Genomic DNA, 21,020 nt, shown 5'->3' with positions numbered 1-21,020 from the left:
TCTTCAGAGTCCACCTACCTATGTAAAGTAAGTATGGAAAATGGCTCCAAGATTGCACTACACCTAATTATAGCATGAAGTCGACCGCAGTATAACCTTACACCGGCTAGGTAGGTCTGCCACTACCGACTCTGGAGATTGGCCGCCCGCTACCGGGAACAGGGTTCGAGCCTCGGCATCGGTTCAGGCTCAGTATCCTGTGATTAATTCTGGTGGGCAATAAATCAGTCACTTAAGGTCCCTTTGCCTATTTAAAACAAGCAATGGCACAGCCAATAGGTCTCGCTTTTTTGACTTTACTAAGTGTTTAGCGAGAGCCATTTGGCTTTGGCAATGTGTTTAAGCTATATTGTAAAGCAGCAGTGAATGTTGCCATCCAACTAAAGAGTAATCAGTTCATCGACCTGAAAAGGATAAACAGTTGAGTTTACACAAATGGAATAGAATTTGTATTAAGTACAGAAAGTGCATTAAAAAGGTGGACTACACCATCTGAGGAAAATAAAAAAAGGCTGAATTTGCACCACTGCTTGCACGTTATATATACTTCATTGAAGTAGGGGCACAATCTTCTTAGTATGCAGCCAACTGCTCGACTGTTAAAACGCTGATGTCTTGTGAGACATCTATGTTAAGCGTGGGCTGAAAATTCGTTCCGAGAGCGGAATTTGTGGATTTTTGGCAATTTCGCGGTCCGCGAATCACGAGAAATAGCCAAACAATCCGCAATTCGCAAGTTTGCGATTTTTTTTGCTTGTTTGCACTTCAAAAATACAATCTTGAGTGCGCTGCGTTGACTTACCTTGATTCTGAGTTTTCCAAGTTGTTTTCTTCCCGCAAACAAGATGGCAACGCCCAAAAACGACCGCATGGGTAAGTTCGCGGTAGCCGCGCTGAAAAAAAAACTCTGCGAACACGCAAAAATAAAAAAAATCTGCAAGTTCGCACAAATTTGTGGATTTTGCAGACCGCAAATTCCCTTTCGCACGAATTTGCGTAACACAAATTCACAAATTTCGCCCATACTTAATCTATGTCTATTTCTGTGTTTTTAGCCAGTGGTAAAGTTCAGTCTGAGATTTGGAGTTTCTCTTCTAACACTGTTAAATGTGTTATGCTGGCTTCAAAGTGCTGTTCAGCTAATAAGCCAGGAGTTGCAGGATATAACCAACATGGCATTGTCCATTTAGCAGCTATATAAGTAGTATAGAGTTGCTAACTCTGTGCTCTTTTACAAAACACTATACTTTCTAAGAATAAATTGTCCCCGAGCACAGACATGCAATTTCTTATATTTGTTTCAAAAGAAAACATAGCCACAATCAAATCAATGTTCTTTTGAAGTTGATCGAATCAAGTTCCTTTAATTTCCATTTCTTTTCTCTTCATATATCAGAAAATTCTTCACAGTCTTCATCAAGTTCGTACAGAATGTAGCCAATAGATCAAAAAAACAGTGCCAACACGTGTTTCGTCAGAGGGTACAATAACCCAAATGACTTCTTCAGGGCAAAAATTTAATCCAAATGTCAAATCATACGGGCCAATTCCAGAAGACAGTTGTTCCACAATTATTGATTAGAACTCAGTCCATATTCTATCTCAGAATTCTTCATATAGGAAGATGTATGGTTAAGATCAGGGAGAGTACTCCTCACGTCATAAGTAGGGGTTCGTTTCCAATAATAAGGTTAATTGTGGAACAACTGTCTCCTGGAATTGGCCCGTATGATTTGACATTTGGACATTTGGTTTTTTGGCTACATTCTGTATGAACTTGATGAAGACTGTGAAGAATTTTCTGATATATGAAGAGAAAAGAAATGGAAATTAAAGGAACTTGATTCGATGAACTTTGAAAGAACATTGATTTGATTGTGGCTATCTTTTCTCTTGAAACAAATATAAGAAATTGCATATCTGTGCTCGGGGACAATTTATTCTTTGTCGTTGAATTCTCTGTTTTCAGAGAACTCTTTTTGGGAACGCAGGTGGCCGCTTTCCCCTGTTCCCTTGAGCCATCTTATTAGGAGTATACCAATTTAGTTGTTGTTGCGCAAGACCTACCCAGCCACTATCTGTTCTGTTTCACTATACTTTCTAGCCATCTGCTTTTCGGTTATAAATCTTTTTTTTTCTAAAATGAGTTCATCCTAGTAGCCTAATTAAAGTAGTTCTCAGAAAGCATTAAGATGTGAAGTGAAAGTTCAACACGGAAACCATAGTGCCAACACTTTACCTAGTACTTCAAAGAGGTTAAACATGCCTGCTCCTTAGTTGCAACTTTGCTTTATATTGCCATGAAAGTGTTTGTTGAGTGTTTAAAATCAAAGGTTATTCAAGAAAACAAAAATCAGATGTGGCGAAATAATTACTGCATCTGACTCTGAATCTTGGGTGCCAGAGTGCTGTCTTTGTAGGTGTTTACGCATTGTTTGACATTTGGGATTTGGTGGTGAAGGTGTCATCTGAGAGGGAAAAAATGAGATGGGTGCCGTCAGTGAAGGAGAAGATGTTGAGTACTTGGTATCTGAAGTTAGACAAAGGAGTCATGTACATTTTGAAAAGTACGGGGCTGATTGATGATCCCTGTGGCACTCCGGAGATGATGTCCTTGGGTTCTGATGTAAACAGTGTGAGTCTGACTCATTGTGTCCTTACAGAGAGGAAGCTATCCATTTGCGTATGGTCCTTGTAATCCTGCTGTGTGTAATATAGCAATGAGTGAGTACTGGGAGACAGTGTTGTAAGCAGAGAAGATGTCGAGGAGGAAGGAAGCAATGGTCTGTCCATGATCGAGGGTGGTGCTTATGTCACTAATGGCTGCAATGGTGGTGGAATGAGAGTGGGACGGTTCTAATTATAATGGGGAATTGATTGGGATGGGACAAGAGAAATTATGACCGTGTCAACAGAGTTGTAGGAGCCTAAATGAATAGATGCTAGAGGAAGGGTATCACTGAAGAGGTCTTTCCTTTCTGCTCTAATAGCCCTGCTTTCATTTGTACCCCAAACCCATTTGCTTCTTACATAAACTGGGAGCTTTAGTTTAATCTATGCTGCAATTTGCAAGCAATGATGTAGGTCCTGAATACCTATAAGTGCCAAAGTAAGTGGCCATGGTGACGGACTGGCCTTTGTACATTTTAACTAAAGAGAGTGGGCCTCTTGTCTTACTGTGGCAACCCTTGTAGCATGCCAAACTGGTCATGCTGGAATTGCTTCAAGCTTAGGGTGATCTCTTTGAATGTGAACACTTCTGTGATGTTATATGTGCAATATCAGTTAAATGTACTCTTATAGGAGCCACTGCCAAAAGAGTTTGAAGTTCTCACACTTGTACTTCATTAAGGTGGGATATAGTCTGCTCTCATAAACTTTATTCATTAATTTCAGGTTCGGGTTTGGATTTGCGGTGACCAAAGTGCCAGTTAGATTGTCACAGTGGAGTCTAGTCTTCAAAATCAGTAGTTGTTATTAATAGCTTTGGATTTGACCAGTGCTTTAAATGGGCTGGTACTCACCGGTACTGAGTACTGGTACTTCAATATTTTCTGGCCGACAGGCCCGGCACTTCGCTTTAGCAAGGGAGAGTACAAGTATGTTAATAGACGGCACTGCAGGCTCCGGTTAGGTATCTTTTCTAGCACAGGGTAGATGCCGTTCTGCTTCTCAAGAGCTTGTAAGCGCAGCAGAAGCCCTGCTGAAGAGTCCACAAGCCTGAGACCGAATTTAAAATGGATTTAATGCCACCTTAGACTTTGTGTGAGTGGTTGCTTATGTCTTTGTGCTTGCCAACTTGTGTGTGACTATTTTCATGTGTGAGAAAAGTGGGAAGAAGAGGAAGAGAATCAGAACACTCTCAGGAGATATTTTAAACAGAGAGAGAGAGAGAGTGTGTGTGTGTGTTTTTATATATATATGTTCACTGAAAACAACATAGGTGTCAGGGATGTTATAGTTAGAAATTAGCATTTAAAAACCTTAGAAATTCACTGAAATAACCACAGGTTTCAGCGACGTTATAGATAGTTGGACATTTCCCTCGTACAAAACCAGAGAAATTCAGCTGCTATAGTTAGTAGAGCTAACTAAAAACTTGTGCCCCCGCAATGCACGGCTGATGTCGTCACATATTACATCACTCATGACATGGTCAGTGACATCACTGCTGACATCACTGATGACATCTCAAATGACATCACTGATGACATAATCGAGTGAATGTGTGCTTCTTTAAAGTTAAATATGTTTTATATACATTTATACCAAGGTGTATTGAAGAATGACTGGGTGTATAAGTGTCTGAATGGATGAATTAGTATGTGTGTGACCGATTGTATATGTGACTGATTAAGCATATCTTACTGAATGCATGGGTTAGTGAGTAAACTATAAATGTCTGTATCGGTTTGTCAGTTGGTGTTTAAGAGGCTGCATGGGTTGGTGAGTAGCTAAATGACTGTCTATATGAGTTATTGATTGGATGTATGAGTATTTCTATGGTTACCTGGGTGTATTTGTGAGTGGGTGGGTGACTGTGCATAGATGTGTGAGTGGGTGATTGACTGGGTGTATGGGTTCAAGTGTGCATCTGGGAAGGGTTGTATGGGTGAGTGAGTGTGTGTATGGGTGTGTTGGTGAGTAAATGGATGTCTCAGTGCTATATATGTGAATAACTACATAAGTGAAAGCCAGTATATGTTGGAGTACATAAATGACTATATGTGAGAGTGAGTGAGTGTAGGAGTGGCTCTATGGAAGAGTGTGTGCTTGCATCAGTGATTGTATGAGGGAGTAAGTATGTGTTAGTATTTGTAGAAATAAGTGAGGTGGTCTGTGTATTACTGTATAGGTGAGTAAATGGGTGTGATTGATTCTTTGCATGACTGAGTAGGTGTGTGAGTAAGTCTACGGATGAGTGCTGGTATGTGAGTTTATGTATAGGTGTATGAGTGCATATGGTAGTACTGTATTGATGAGTGACTGCATGCATGAGTTACTGTATGGGTGAATGAGTGGATGTGTGTGTGTAGATCTCGGAATCACTGAGAGGGTATGTACTAACTGCTATTGGTCTGTCTATTCTTTTGATATTGGTAGTCTGTATTTTAGAGTGTGTGTATAATAGGTTTTATTATGGTGTGAGAAGGTGTTTTAGGGTATCACATGGATGATGTCATCAGTGATGTCATTTGAGATATCATCAGTGATATCATCATCAGTGATATAACTGGCCATGTCATGAGTGATCTAATATGTGACATCATCAACAGAGCATTGCGGGCCGCAAGTTATCACAGACAAATTTCTCTGGTTTTGTACTAGTGAAATGTCCAACTAACTATAACGTCTCTAAAACCTGTGTTTTTTCAGTGGGTTTCTAAGGTTTTTTAAATGCTAATTTCTAACTATAACATCCCAGAAACCTATATTTTTTAGTGAAATTCTAAGTTTTTTTAAAATGCTAATTTCTAACTATAACATCCCTATTATGTCCCCTTGAATCCTGAGGGTCCATGGGGGACAACTAGCCACAAAGCTGCATTGCTGAGGTTTGTAAAAAGGGGTGTGGCCTCAGACCACCTTGTTTCATTTTTTTCTCTGCCTGATTCGCGCATCTAGCACAAATTCTGCTGATTATTTTTCGAAACAAATGTTTTTTTTGGCCCTGGGGGTCCATGGGCATGCCTAGGGGGTCAGGGTGTTTGTACCCTGCCCCCTTTTCATGCTTGTTATCTTTGTTTCACCCTTTTTTATTGTTATCAGATTACGGAGTCACAAGATGGCTGCCAACACTTCCTGGTTTGGAGTGTTGGCAGCCAATAAGAATTGAGGACATGCTTGGAAGGGTTGGAAACTCCTCCCCGGTGCTCAGGTATTTAAATTTTTCGTTTTTAAATGTCCCAGGAACAGATTTACACCATTTTAAACAAGCATTGGCATAGCCAATAGGTCTCACCTTTGGGACCTTATTAGTGTTTAGTTATCCAGCACAATATCCTTAGTGTAACAACATCAAGTGTTGCATGGCTAAATGCTTATAAGGTCCCAAAGGCAAGACCTATTGGCTATGCCAATGCATGTTTTGAGTGAGTGGCTCATGCATGTATGCCACTGTGAGGGAGAGATGCAATGAGTGTTTTTACAGTAGCCCCTGTGACATTGGGCCTCTTCAAATTGTATCTTGGGTCTGGTGTAATACTTCTAGCCCCTATTTCTGTCTTCTTGCACCCAATGCATCCTTAACTGTCCCATGTACAGCTGGGGTTGCCACTCCTATTACCCCTGCCCTCCAGTGACACTTTACCCATCACAGGTGGTGGTGGACATGGTGGTGGTGGTGGTGGAAGTGGTGGTGGATGTGGCGATGGTGGATGTGGTGGTGGTGGTGGATGTGGTGGTGGTGGACGTGGTGGTGGTGTTGGTGTATATGGTGGTGCACATGGTGGTGGTGGACGTAGTGGTGGTGGTGGATATGGTGGACATGGTGGGGGTGGTGGACGTGGTGCTGGTGGTGGATTAGGTGGTGGATGTGGTGGTGGATGTGGTGGACATGGTGGTGTGGTGGATGTTGTAGTGGCGGTGGATGTGGTGGTGGTGGACATGGTGGTGGATGTGGTGACAGTGAAAGTGGTGATGGTGGACGTGGTGATGGTGGTGGATGTGGTGGACATGGTGGTGGTGGTAGGCATGGTGGTGGTGGACATGATGGGTGTGGTGGATTTGGTGGTGGATGTGGTAGACGTGGTGGTGGTGGTATTGGATGTGGTAGTGGTGGTTGTGGTGGTGGTTGTGTTGGTGGTGGACATGGTAGTGGTGGTGGTGGACATGGTGGAGGTGGTTGTGGTGGTGGGCATGGTGGATATGGTGGTGGACATGGTTGTGGTGGTGGATGTGTTGGACGTGGTGGTGGTGGTGGACATGGTGGTGGATGTGGTGGTGGTGGTGGACATGGTGGTGGTGGATGTGGTGGCAGATGTGGTGGTGGTGGACATGGTAGTGGTGGTGGTGGACATGGTGGAGGTGGTTGTGGTAGTGGATGTGGTGGAGGACATGGTGGTGGTGGTGGATGTGTTGGACGTGGTGGTGGTGGTGGACATGGTGGTGGATGTGGTGGTGGTGGATTTGGTGGTGGATGTGGTAGAGGTGGATGTGGTGGACGTGGAGGTGGTTGTGGTGGTGGTGGTGGACATGGTAGTGGTGGTGGTGGACATGGTGGAGGTGGTTGTGGTGGTGGATGTGGTGGTGGACATGGTGGATGTGGTGGTGGACATGGTTGTGGAGGTGGATGTGTTGGACGTGGTGGTGGTGGACATGGTGGTGGATGTGGTAGTGGATGTGGTGGTGGTGATGGACATGGTGGAGGTGGATGTGGTGGCAGTTGTGGTGGTGGTGGACATGTTAGTGGTGGTGGTGGACATGGTGGAGGTGGTTGTGGTGGTGGATGTGGTGGTGGACATGGTGTCTGTGGTGGTGGACATGGTGGTGATGGTAGATATGTTGGACATGGTGGTGGTGGATGTGGTAGTGGATGTAGTGGTGGTGGATGTGGTGGTGTTGGTGGTGGATGTGGTGGTGGTGGACATGATGGATGTGGTGGTGGTGGACATGGTGGTGGACGTGGTGGTGTTGGTCGATGTGTTGATGGTGGTGGACATGGTGGTGGTGGTGGACATGGTGGACCAGGTGGTGGTGGACATGGTGGAGGTGCATGTGGTGGCAGTTGTGGTGGTGGTGGACATGGTAGTGGTGGTGGTGGACATGGTGGAGGTGGTTAAGGCGGTGGATGTGGGGGTGGACATTGTGGGTGTGTTGGTGGACATGGTGGTGGTGGTGGATATGTTGGACATGGTGGTGGATGTGGTGGTGGATGTAGTGGTGGTGGATGTGGTGGTGTTGGTGGTGGATGTGGTGGTGGTGGACATGGTGGATGTGGTGGACATGGTGGTGGAGATGGCAGTGGTGGACGTGGTGTTGGTAGATGTGTTGATGGTGGTGGACATGGTGGTGGTGTTGGACATGGTGCACCAGGTAGTGGTGGACATGGTGTTGATGTTGAACATGGTGGACATGGCAGTGGTGGTGGATGTGATGGTGGTGGTGGACATGGTATAGGTCATGGTGATGGTGGATGTGGTGGTGGGGCTAGACATGGTGGTGATGGAAGTGGTGGTGATGGATGTGATGGAGGTTGTGGTGGATGTGCCATTGGTAGATGTGGTGGTTTGGTTGTGGACATGGTGGTGGTTGACGTTGTGGTGGTGGATGTAGTGATGGTGGACGTGGTGGTGGTGGTGGTGGAAGTGGTTGTGATGGACGTGGTGGTGGTTTTGGTGTACATTGTGGTGGTGGTGGTGGACGTGGTTGTGGTGATGGATGTGGTGGATGTGGTGGTGGTGGACATGGTGGTGGATGTGGTGGCGGTGATGGATGTGGTGGTGGTTGTGGTGGTGGATAATGTGGTGGTGGTGGATGTGGTAGTGGACTTGGTGATTGATGTGGTGGTAGTGGGGTGCATTGTGGTAGTGGTGGATGTGATGGACATGGTGGTGGTGGTAAACGTGGTGGAGGTGGTGGTGGAAATGGTGTTGATGTTGGATGTGGTGGTGGATTTGGTAGACGTGGTGGTGGTAGATGTGTTGGTGGCTATGGATGTGGTGGTGGTGGACGTGGATGTTGTGGTGTATGTGGTGGTGGTGGTTGATGTGGTGGACATGGTGAGGGTGGTGTATGTGGTGGTGGATATGTTGGTGGATGGGGTGGATGTGATGGACATGGTGGTGGTTGTTTTGGACATGGTGGTGGTGGATGTGGTGTTGGTGCATGTGGTGGTGGTGGTGAATGTGGTGGTCGTGGTGGACGTGGTGGTGGTGGATATGGTGGTGGTGGACAAGGTGGTGGTGGACATGGTGGTGGTGGTGGATGTGGTGGTGGTGGATGTGGTGGTGGTGGACATGGTGGTGGTGGTGGACATGGTGGACATGGTGGTGGTGGTGGATGTAGTGGTGGTGGATATGGTGGTGGTGGACATGGTGGTGGTGGACATGTTAGACATGGTGGCAGTGGATGTGGTGGTGGACATAGTGGTGGTGGACATTGTGGTGGTGTTGGTGGATATGGTGGTTGATCTGGTGGTGGTGGATGTGGTAGTGGTGGACGTGGTGGTGGTGGACATGGTGGTGGTGGCGGTGGATGTGGTGGTGGTGGACGTGGTGGTGGTGGACGTGGTGATGGATGTGGTGGTGGTGGTGGATGTGGCTGTAGTGGATGTTATGGTGGATGTGGTGATGGTGGTGGATGTGGTGGTGGCCGTCATGGTGGTGGAGGATGTGGTAGACATGGTGTTGGTGGACGTGGTGGTGGACATTGTGGTGGTGTTGGTGGATATGGTGGTGGATGTGGTGGTGGTGGATGTGTTAGTGGTGGACGTGGTGGTGGTGGACATGGTGGTGGTGGTGGTGGATGTGGTGGTGCTGGACATGGTGGTGGTGGACATGGTGATGGATGTGGTGGTGGACATGGTAGTGGTGGTGGATGTGGCTATGGTGGACGTTATGGTGGATGTGGTGATGGTGGTGGATGTGGTGGTGGCCGTGGTGGTGGTAGTAGATGTGGTAGACATGGGGGTGGTTGACGTGGTAATAAAGGTGGTGGTGGAGTTGGTGGTGGTGGATGTGGTGGTGTTGGACGTGGTGGTGGTAGATGTGGTGTTTGTGGAGATGGACATGGAGTTGGTAGACATGGTGGTGGTGGACATTTTGGTGGGCGTGTTGGTGGTGGACGTGGTGGTGGTGGTGGGTGTGGTAGTGGTTTTGCATGTGGTGGACATGGTGGTTGTGGACATGGTGGTGGATGTGGTGGTGGAGGTGGATGTGGTGGTGGTCTTGGTGGTGGTGGTAGTGGATGTGGGGGTGGATGTGGGAGTGAATGTGGTGGACGTGGTGGATGTGGTGGACATGGTGATGGTGGTGGACATGGTGGTGGTGGATGTGGTGATGTTGGACATGGTGGTGGTGGACGTAGGTGTGTTGGACATGGTGGTGGTGGTGGACATGGTGGTGGTGGACGTGGTGGTGATGGATATGGTTTTTGTGGTTGATGTGGTGGTGTTGGACATGGTGGCGGTGGTAGTGGCGGTGGTGGCGGATAAGGGGGTGGTGGTTGTGGTGGTGGACGTGTTCTTTGTGTCTGACTGCCTGACATGGCAGAGGTGTAAAAAGCACATGAAGCTGAGACTGCCTCCTTAAAAATAAAAAAAAGCTCTTGGCATTGCGCAAAAGCAGCCGCTTGTTTATAATTGCAAGCACTCCTTCCAGACTCTGATGGACCCATGGAGAGTGGCGTGCATGCCGGAGAAGCACACTGGCTGTAATAGTTCACACGTGTAAACACGAAGGTGAACGTTTATTGATACAGAGTCCATCTTTCCTGAGAATGTGCAAATTGGGGATTTGCTTATTTGTGACATATATATATGAATTGCGGGACTGTGCTGCATTCCACTGTGAGATTATATCAAGAGGACTACTAAAACCACAATGCTACTTGAGCATACGCCCACTGGACCAAACTATAATTAAGCGCTACGAACATGGCGCGAGAATGCTGCAGCTGTGCCTCGCTCCACATCAGTGAACAAGGGCTAGGAAGCCCGAAACATGTTTGATTTCGAGAGCCTGTGAAAGTGATGCCGTCTGCTCCAGCGGACCTGCCAATAAAAAAGGTGTTTACCATGCTGTGTGTGGTGCTTCAACTTTGGGTGCTTTTCGTATGGACATATATTGCGGCCCTGCCCGGGTCGCAAAGCTACCCTGCTTCGAATGGCAGATCCAGTGCGCCTTGAAGGTAACAGCGAGCATGGAAAAACATGACGAATATTGGCTTTGTACTAAAGCAGGGACGAAGCGCTGCCCTACACAGCTCCCTACTAAAGCACTTTAATGAATTGCGGGACTGTGCTGCATTCCACTGTGGGATTATATCAAGAGGACTACTAAGACTACAATGCTACTTGAGCATACGCCCACTATAATTAAGTGCCACAAACATGGCGTGAGAATGCTGCAGCTGTGCCTTGCTCCACGTCAGTGAACAAGGGCTAGGAAGCCCAAAACATGTTTGATTTCAAGAGTCTGTGAAAGTGACGCCATCTGCTCCTGCGAACCTGCCAATAAAGAAGGTGTTTAACACGCTGTGTGTGGTGCTTCAACTTTGGGTGCTTTTCGTATGGATATATATATATATACACATATATATTTATATATATATATAGATGTAGAAACAAAGTCCTGCAATGCGACTCCTCACATCACCAACAGGAACAGATCTCCAGAACACCAAAGGTTTGATTCAAGAAAGTGGCTTTATTTTTCCCTCGCCATCGGCAATATATATAGATGTATGTATGTATGTATGTATGTGTGTATATGTATATATCCGCACTTGCACTTTTCACTGCGACAGGCTCCAATAATCGACCACCACACAGGAAAGAACACGGAAGACCCAGAGTGCAGGTGAGTTTCTTTTATTCATCAGCACACCACGGCAGAATTATATATATATATATATATATATATATATATATATATATATATATATATATATATATATATATATATATATATATATATATATATATTCACTGAAAAAACCATAGGTTTCACACCAGCAATAAACCAGCAATAAACCATTGAAATTCCCACGTTATAGTTATTGGACTCACTATAACTTGCGCGTGCAATGCACTGCTGATGACGTCACATATTACATCACTCATGACATGATCAGTGACATCACTGATGACATCTCAAATGACATCACTGATGAAAACATCCTTGTGACAAAGTGGCAGATCTCCTATCAGCATAAAATAACCTTTGACACAACTCATTACACTTCTGCAACGCAATGTGATGCTTTTCATTTTTGACCTTCAAGTGATCCGTTTTAGATGAGTTACACTGCATTTTTCAAGAAAATTCACTGTATATAAATTTGTTTATATAATTTCTTGTTACACAGTAATGTTTGATACAATATTCATCATTCATCATTATGTGTTTATTTTAAATGCGGTGTAGTTGTAACATTGTAGCACTACTAGTATGTCTTCATTGTCTATTATCACGTGGTTTGTGCAAACACTGTGTCTTTCACTTTAAAAGTTTGGCGCGTTTACCTGCACTCCACCCGTGAGCAAGATGTAGGCTTACCTCGAAACGCGTAGGGGTTGTTTTTCCGCCAAATAAACCTAAGCACTTCAAACTGTATTTGGGCTTCGACTCTGGTGTTTCAAGAAATGAAGATTGCGCCAGGAACTTAACATATATAGATATATATATATATAAAATTTCTATGGCAAAATGAAACCCCTCATTTTGTTCCTTTTCAAATTAAATGTATTAAGTGTTACCACTTTATTCCAATCAAGATGACTTCAGGTGTGCCATACTTTTGTCATAAGTAAGACTGTTAGCGTTCTAGTTGTTCTTTAGAACACTCTGGGACATTCTGTCATTGGGCTATAGTTGGGCTACATCTGGCTGATATTTGGGCTACATTTGTTTTTTTTGTCTCTGGGGGCCATCTTTGGGCTACATTGGGCTACATTGGGCTACATTTGGGCTCTAACATATATATAGCCCAATGTAGTCCAATATATATTTTTTCAAAGTTAATTTTCATAAAAACCACTAGAGCATATATCTTGAGACATAGCAAAGGCACATCGGGGTACCAGTCCCTACAATTTTGCCAAGTTTGGTCGAAATCCATTCAGCCGTTTGGGCTAAAAGTGAGGTTGACCGCCCTATGGAAATTAACATGGGGAAAACACGTTTTGGGACCCCCCTTTTATCTCGGCCCCAGCTTTACAAATCCCCCCCAAACTTTCAAGGAAGGACCGGAGCTCTGCAAAGCAAATTTGAGAAAATTTTCAGGCAGATTTGTCAACCGGCGCCAAAGTTATTCCAATTCCAATTATGTATTCTAAAAGTGGCACTACTAAAACAGAATATTCTTTTCGAGGCATTCTACCTATTTTCATTTCAACTTTTGTTTGCACTGCGTGGGTTTCCTTTCCACCTAAACCAGTAATTGTGAAAAATTGTCCTTTAAATTTCTTCGCTTTTCCATGAATTAGAGAGGCCTCCGCTCCTGTATCTACCAATGCTCGGGCCCTTTGTATATTACGATTTCTCCAAAAAATGTCAATATCTACATAGGGTCTATTGTCTTTGTGAGCCCACCTGCGTACTGGAGGTTGACCTATTTCCTAGTCATTTTTATTGCATTCTGACTGTGAGAAGTTGGCCTGATATATGATGTTTCCAATTCAGGAACCACCTTGTATCAGTCCAAACAACCCTTATGATGATCGTTTGTAAGTCAACCTTATAGACCAGTTATCCTAGAGGTAACGTGGACAAAGCAGTCTTAGGCTAAACTCTGAAAGGCATGTGAAGCCAGCTGTATTACCATACACAACCCCCTTGAATACCAAATGAAAGAACACCACACAGATATATATTGAAAATATATATATATCTTTATTAACTACAAATATCCCCTGAACTCTTTATGAGCACAGAAGCACAAGCGTTAAACAAAACACAGTTTAAAATACACAAAAGTTGCACAATATGGATGAGCCCTAGGGGCCACCTAAACCATATACTAAGAAAGTGGTATAAGAGATACCAATCTAAAAGGAAACAGGCCTAGGGCCTTGGGAATCGCTGGAGCTGTTCGGGACTAGCAGTGACTAAGTGGGGAAAGGCCCGCGGTACTCGGGTGCAGTGTTTAAAATGCACGCACTCACCAATACAAAGTCTATGGTGTGTAAAAGTTAGAAAGTTAGTTAGTTCAGAACCTTCTGAGTGACCTAGAAAGCTGAAACTTGAGACACAGGCCCTAGAGGTGTGTACCAATGTAGGAACACTGTAGTTGCTGATTTACCTCACCCACAGGAAGCGGGTGCACAGGGTCGAAGTAGTGTCGGGTTTCGTCACGCTGGTCGATGGTGCTTGGAGCTGAAGATGCTGCAGGCGGCTCGATGTGAAGAGTTCTGGTGGATCCAAGGGTGGATCTGAAGATGTGAAGACCTGAAAGCAGAGGGGACAATGTTCAAAGTCACTAGCCAGTGACTACCGTGGAACCAGATTGGAACCAGGCGATGTTGGGTGCAAACAGGCGTTGAGGTGTAGCTTCTCTCTGCAGCCACGTGGACACCGGGGGTCAAGGATGTCCAGGAGTCGGTCACAAGATGTCCCACGCATGCTTCTCGCTGTTGGCGGTGTCGGCAACTTGATTGAAGCAAACAGGCCTTGGCTAATGCAAGCCATGCAGGAGTCAAAAAAGGCTTGTTACTCGGACCAGCAAGGTCAGAGCGGGTGCTCCTTTTTACAGGAGCTAGGGCAAGTCTGGTGCAATCAGAACCGCAGTGTAGTTCTTCGGTTTCATTGCCAAGATGGCCGCTGACCACGTGGCTAGTGGCCAGATTGGCGCATTGAGTGGCACAATGCAAAAGGGCCCCACGCTGATCGTGGAGATGCTGGGGGGCTGATCTTTGGTGCAAGGGCTGCTCGGTGTTGGGGGTTCTCAGTCCCCAAAGCACAACGTCGAGGATGCCTCTGATGCTGCGCAGTCAGCTCTTCGGTTGTGTTCCAAGATATCCGGTCCCCCGTCTCTCCGTGCCTCCACGGGTCCCTTCTTTGCAGGGACTGTGGATCGGGCTGTGAGAAGTCTGAGAGTCTGGGTCTTGTCAGGCTCTGGGCTCAGGCTCCGGCGGGAGGCGGCGGCAAAGCAGAAATCTATTCGCTGGTTGGTACCTGTGTTCACAGGGTGGCCACTCCTAGGCCACAAGGGAGATGCTCTTCAGTCTTCTGTGCAGAAGAATGTCGAAGTCCAGTCGTCTTCTTAGTTTCAAGTTGATTCAGGATGATCTTAGGTGCTATGGCACTGCTCCCACTCTTATTCCCAATCTGAGGGGTGGATCACCTGCTAGGTCCCTCCTCTGGGTGGGACCAGGAAGGGGGGTGGTTACACCCCTTTCCTTTGTCCAGCTCCTCGCCAGGCCTGGGTCTGGGAAGTCCCAGGACCGGTTTGGAAAGGCTTATGCACAGGGACACCTTGTGTGCCCCGGGCATGTCTCACTCTTTTCCAAACCATCAGTTTTAGATATTGTCTTCTCTAAAGAATCCAATTTTGATTTAAACTGTTCTGACAAAATAATAGTTGCTCCTTCATGTTCTATTTTATCAATAGCTTCTAGTTTCACAATCTCTTGATTTTCCATCTTTAACATTTTGTTGTTGAAGATTGAACATTCTTGCAGAGTTGGCATCAAGCATATGACAGATTTGTTTTCAGGAATTTTCTTAAAAATATTCTCTGGGTTAATGGTTTCATTTGGAAACAAATTTGAAATTAATCGTGCATGTAAAGATGCTTTCCCATGCTCACTTACTATTCCAATTCTTTCATCTTGTAGAATATTTTTATAATCTTCATCCTTTGCCTGTCGCATATTTTGTAGCAGTTCTGCATATTTGAAATTTAACCATATGTTAACATTTCCAATGCTTCCGAGGCACTTCCTTGTATCTTCATGTGTAAGCATTTTAAACACTGGTTTACCTTTCACTGGAGTTAGCTGCAGTAGATCTCCAAAAACAATGATGTGTTTGCCTCCAAATAACACATCATGCTCTGTTTTAAGAATTTCTTGTATTCTTAAATGCACAAAAGCAAGCATTACATTTGATACCATGCTTACCTCATCAATGCTAATTTTCTTCAAGACTCGGGAAACTTCACAACAAGCTACTCCAGATAGCTTGTAGTATTGTAATTTATTATCATGCTCTACTGACAGCATCAATAACCGATGTAAAGTAATTCCTTTAATGTTATGTGCTGCCAACCCAGTTGGAGCGGTAACAACACAAGACAGCGATGACTCCGTTCTTTTCTGCAGATAATTTACAATTGCTTTAATCAGAAAACTTTTTCCAGGTCCTGCTTCTCCACTCACGTACAGCCGTACAGGTATAAATGATGTACATTAGCACTCTTTTTTCTCATGAGAAAAACCATGCTCAATCTTTTCTGTGACTTCGTCATATATTTGTCTATGCTCAACATTTAGTTCTTTTTCCTAATCTTGTAAGTTAACTACATCCTCCTGAGCTTGTTCCATGGCTCTTTCAACTTCATCCATGGTAGTAGCAGCTTCATTTTGGATAATTGGTCCTCCTAGTGGATCCTGACTCAATGAAGCAGAACTCTGACTGTCTTGGGAACTGTCTCTAGCAATCTATGCTGCAATTGTAGCTTTTTGCTGTATTTCCTCGTTCAACATTTGCAGATAATTTGAAAAAACAGGACATCCTATGGTATCCTTGGTTGCATTGAACAAATCTCCAAGTAGTTCCTCTTCTGTATGCCAAGGCTTAAAGAGTTGCAAAAGAGCTAAGTAATAAAATTCTCTCTTGTCTGGAGATTCACAACTCAATTTTCGATGATTAATCAAATAGCCTTTTCTTTGTATCACCAGACAGCCTTCACATCCAATTATAGCATATACACCTTTATTGATATCTTCTGTGACGTTCTTCTTAAAAGTATAGGCTTGCAGAACTTCATACAGACAAATGTTCTTAAGATGACTACTTCTATTTGGATAGTATGTATCCAAAATGTTTGTCTTCAAAATATCTCTACTGTTTGGTTCTTTCTCCGCCAAATACTCTATTTTTTGTACAGATTTCAAAACTCGGTTTCGTGTTGCAGCAAGACCTAGACTCACCCAAATGATCGTTCTAGATTTGGCATATAGACTTGCTGATGATAACCAATCAGAACATTTATAAGCTCCAATATCTCGATGCGACAACATCTTCAGACTGTAACTGTATAATTTCTTGCTTAGACTCTTTTCATGCGAAATTTCCTCCCACATTTCCTTCAGTTCCGTCTTTTCTGATTTTGTGATGTAAGACGTCACATATCGAGCCACAGCAATAGAGTTGTCAGCAACATACTGAATATCCATGTTAGCATTCCACATGGACAAAATGACTGGGTTGTAGTCATTTATGTATTTCAATTCCTCATTTCTTCTTAGGTTGTATGTATTTTTCCGTGATTTTCATGTCACAGTATGTCGCAGAGAAGACATAAAACTGTTCACTCTTCCTTTCGATGTTACTGGACGTGGAAATGCAAAACGACATTTTGTGTAGAACTTGTCCTTGGATTTGTATTTTCGACAAAAGTATTTTCCACAACGATGGGTTTGAAAGCGTAAAACTTGATGTCTTAAATTGTTTTCTTCTGTACTTTTTGGAACAGCACATGTAGAATACTGCTCAATGAAACTCATCACTTTCTCATCTGAATCTGTTCCAAATTTTGGTGCATCTTTAATCGATAGCAGCACATGTATGTGAGGAGCACCTCTTGCTTGATACTCCTTTCTCCAAAAGAAATCCAAAACCTCTCCAAGCGGAGGATTTTTTTTGTTTGTAATAAAAGACATCATAGCTTCAAACCTATGATTGAAATACCTGCATACATTAACTGGATCCAAAGAGCACACTTCTCCAGGTGTCTTGTATTTAATATTTTAAATGTTTTTATTTGCCTCTCGTAGAAATTGAAGTAAGTCTTCCCAAGCATACTCAGCACAGCTAAGAGTGAGGAACCATGTAGGAGTTCCTAAGTTTCTCAGCATACATTTCAATTCCCCATGACGACGGTACCAATACTCGTTATTACCACGCTGACATGCCATGAGATTAATTAGCTGATATTCCAAAACACTGTCTTGCATTTTTACTTTATCCAGAACGTCCTTTGCCGAAACTTTTTGTAGATGTACTCCACTTTTCAGTATATGGTTCACTGCATAAGAAAGTCCAGACAAGTCAGTAAACAGTAGATGGAACAAATATGGAATGAATTGACGAAACCTTGGATCTTCTGCATATAATCTTGAAGTCCGGTATTCAGATGCAGGAATTTGAACAGGTCTGTCGTCATATCGTCCACCTTGACCTGTTGGAAATAACTGTGGAAAACAACGAGTTTCCAAACTTTCTTCCCATACACTAATGGGACTTCATTTTGCTTCTTTCATTTGAAACAAGTCAATAGCTTTCCCCATTACTTCTTTGGAATGCAATGGATGAACACTATAATGTTCATAAATTTCTTCACTTCTAGAGACATCAACTTTTTCAATTTGCCCAGCTGAGAAATCACTGTCCTCTTCTACAGTTGTTTCCTCTTCTCCTACATATACATTTTTGTGGTAGTGATTATTTTGTACCAAATACAATGTTGCCTTTTTGACTTTCCTAACATCTACTAATTCTTGCCAGATTTTCTTACTCTTTGTCGGAACACCATTAACTAGAATAACCAGAGGTTCCTCTTCTTCTTTTTCTACACCAATTGTATCAATATTTTTCTTAAAATCTAGAGGCAAATAAACAACTCTTCCCTTTAATCCTCTCTGTAAATCTGAAGGAGGCAATTTCCCTGTCTTAGGCTCCATGCGAACAATAGCCTGAAATGGATGCACACATTGAATCAGAATAGACTCATAGGTATTTAAATCCATCAATTCAGAAGGAATGTCTACCAACTCCAGATTATTATGAACAGCTCTAGCAGGCATTCTGTTTTCATTTAATTTATTATAACAATATTTACAAATACGTTGATCAGAACCCAAATCAAAACAATTTTCTACCAACAAATAAGTTGCAAAATCCTTCCATTTCACTTTTTACATACAAATCAACTAATCTAGTCTGATTCTTATAATGAGTTCGTTGACAACACACACAAGTAAAATTAGGCCTTTCACTTGAATTGACCTTAAACTTTGTAATTTCATGGTCACATTTTTCTGTACTTGAAATCTCTACATTCTCTTCCACATTACCTTCTATTAGTGTATCAGTTTACTGCACAGTCCTCTTTTTCACCAAAGTAACAAAATTCAATTTCCTTACAAATGTTTTTCACATCTAATTCAGTTCCATGCAAAAGAGCACTGTTTAACTGTTTTAGCTTAAGTGCTGGACTTTTGCATAATACACACTTCTCACTAATTTCCTTACTTTATTATGATGCACTGCTAACATCCTAAAATGGTGAAAAACACTCTGAAATACTTTCCTTGCAAGACAAGCCAGTGAATGTCCATGCAAAACTGTTTTTTCTCTCACTCTACAAGGATCTAATTCTTGTAAATGTTTAATTTTTTTTAAAAAAACTTTTCTTAGTATATGTCCGTTAGAAACTAAGAAACAAATCAATTGAATCCTGTCGCACACTACAAATACTACTACAATTCCAAGTACACACTGGAGCCTTAGGACATCTCCCTAAAATATCATCAGCTAACACTTCTTCTGTATTTCTAGGCACAATCCTTTCTTTTTCAACCGGACAGCCGTCCTTCACCTTATATGCTTGACCACTGGTGTCAACTGCATGCACCAAATCATTATCCTGAAAGTAACTTTCTTCATAAAAAAATGGCTCACAACTTGAACTATGCTTCCATTCTCCAGAAAAAAAATCACAAAAATTAGTCCGATTAATTACACAATTATTTATTTTTCACTTTAAATGCTTCATCCACAATCTTCACTATGCTTTTTTTTCTTGTAAAAAGCAGTCTTTTTTTAATACAGCTTTACATTTTTTAATACATTTGTAACTATTCTGTTATAAAACATTCGTCTACGAATTTCAATAAATTGATATCTCCTTCTATTGCAGAGACAATATCATCTCCTTCTACAGGTCTAACATTTTTGGAGGGGCACAGTTTTTTCTTTCTACTTAGAGATGCCTTATTCTTCTTTCAAACTACATTTTTTTTTTTACATTTCAAGAAATTCCTTAAAAAGTCCTTAGTTTGCTTACCAGGAGCATTATTTTTTTCACTGAAGATTGTGTTTTCGTTTTCTTGGACCGTAAATCTTGTTTATATTTCTTTTGACGTCTTTTCTTTGACGGCATATTCTTTTATATTTCTATAGATGATTATAGTCTGTGGTAAAGAAAAAATAACATATTATAGACCACTACAAACATACTACATAGCAATTACAATAAGTAAACGATATAAACACTAGTTTACAACATAAGTTACTTTATACCACAGCAACTGTGTCACAGTAACAGTGCAGTACAGTTTCATTATTAATCTTACTTTCTGCCAGCACCATCTCATTCTGTGCCTGTGTCTTATGTCACTCTGTGCCTGCCCAATCTCTCTCTATTTCTGTGTGTCCTTTGTCTGTTTGCGTGTGTCTCATCTCATTCATGTAAATGTTTTGTGGTAAAAAGTATGGCTTTAACATTTTTGACAAGGATCACACTGAGTCTCTATATGAAATAAGGAATTATATTTTCCCATTTTTCAATAATGTCACCTGTGTCTACTCATAGTTTGCATCTCTAAACTAAAAGGGAACTGTGTGCCTGTGTCTCAACTCACTCTGTTTCTGTGTCTCATCTCACTCTGTGCCTCCCCATCTCTCTCTCTCTTTCTGTGTGTAATTTGTCTGTTTGCTTGAGTCTCATCTCATTCTGGTAAATGTTTCATGGTAAAAAGTATCACACTGAGTGTCTGTATGAAATAAGGAATAATTTTTTCACATTTTTCAATAATGTCACTTATGTCTCCTCACAGTTTCCATCTCTCTAACTCTCATCAAATTATTCACCCAGATTCATTAAAAACCAAGCTTGACTCACAGTGTGATCTTAGGCACATGACCAGGATGTTACATGTAATCTACCATGTCTGTCTCTGCATGCAATATGTGTGTCTCAGACTATTTCACTGTGCCTACTGGCAAAAAACAGACCACATATATATAAGCAAGACATAACATTCCTTTTTCATTTCAATAGCACACCCTGAATCTTGAATGCACAGCTTAGAGCCTATTTGAGAAGTAAGAGGCCTAACAGACATGCTGCCTAAG

General features: G+C 42.8%; 1 pseudogene; it reads right to left on the bottom strand.

Annotated features, from left to right (window-relative positions):
• Window positions 1-380: 380 nt before the first annotated feature.
• On the bottom strand, window positions 381-18,805 carry LOC147730572 (uncharacterized; annotated as a pseudogene).
• Window positions 18,806-21,020: the final 2,215 nt, after the last annotated feature.

This window comes from Lissotriton vulgaris, chromosome 2_1, assembly GCF_964263255.1.
Source record: "Lissotriton vulgaris chromosome 2_1, aLisVul1.2, whole genome shotgun sequence".
NCBI lineage: Eukaryota > Metazoa > Chordata > Amphibia > Caudata > Salamandridae > Lissotriton > Lissotriton vulgaris.
This window is presented reverse-complemented; position numbering and strand designations above follow the sequence as displayed.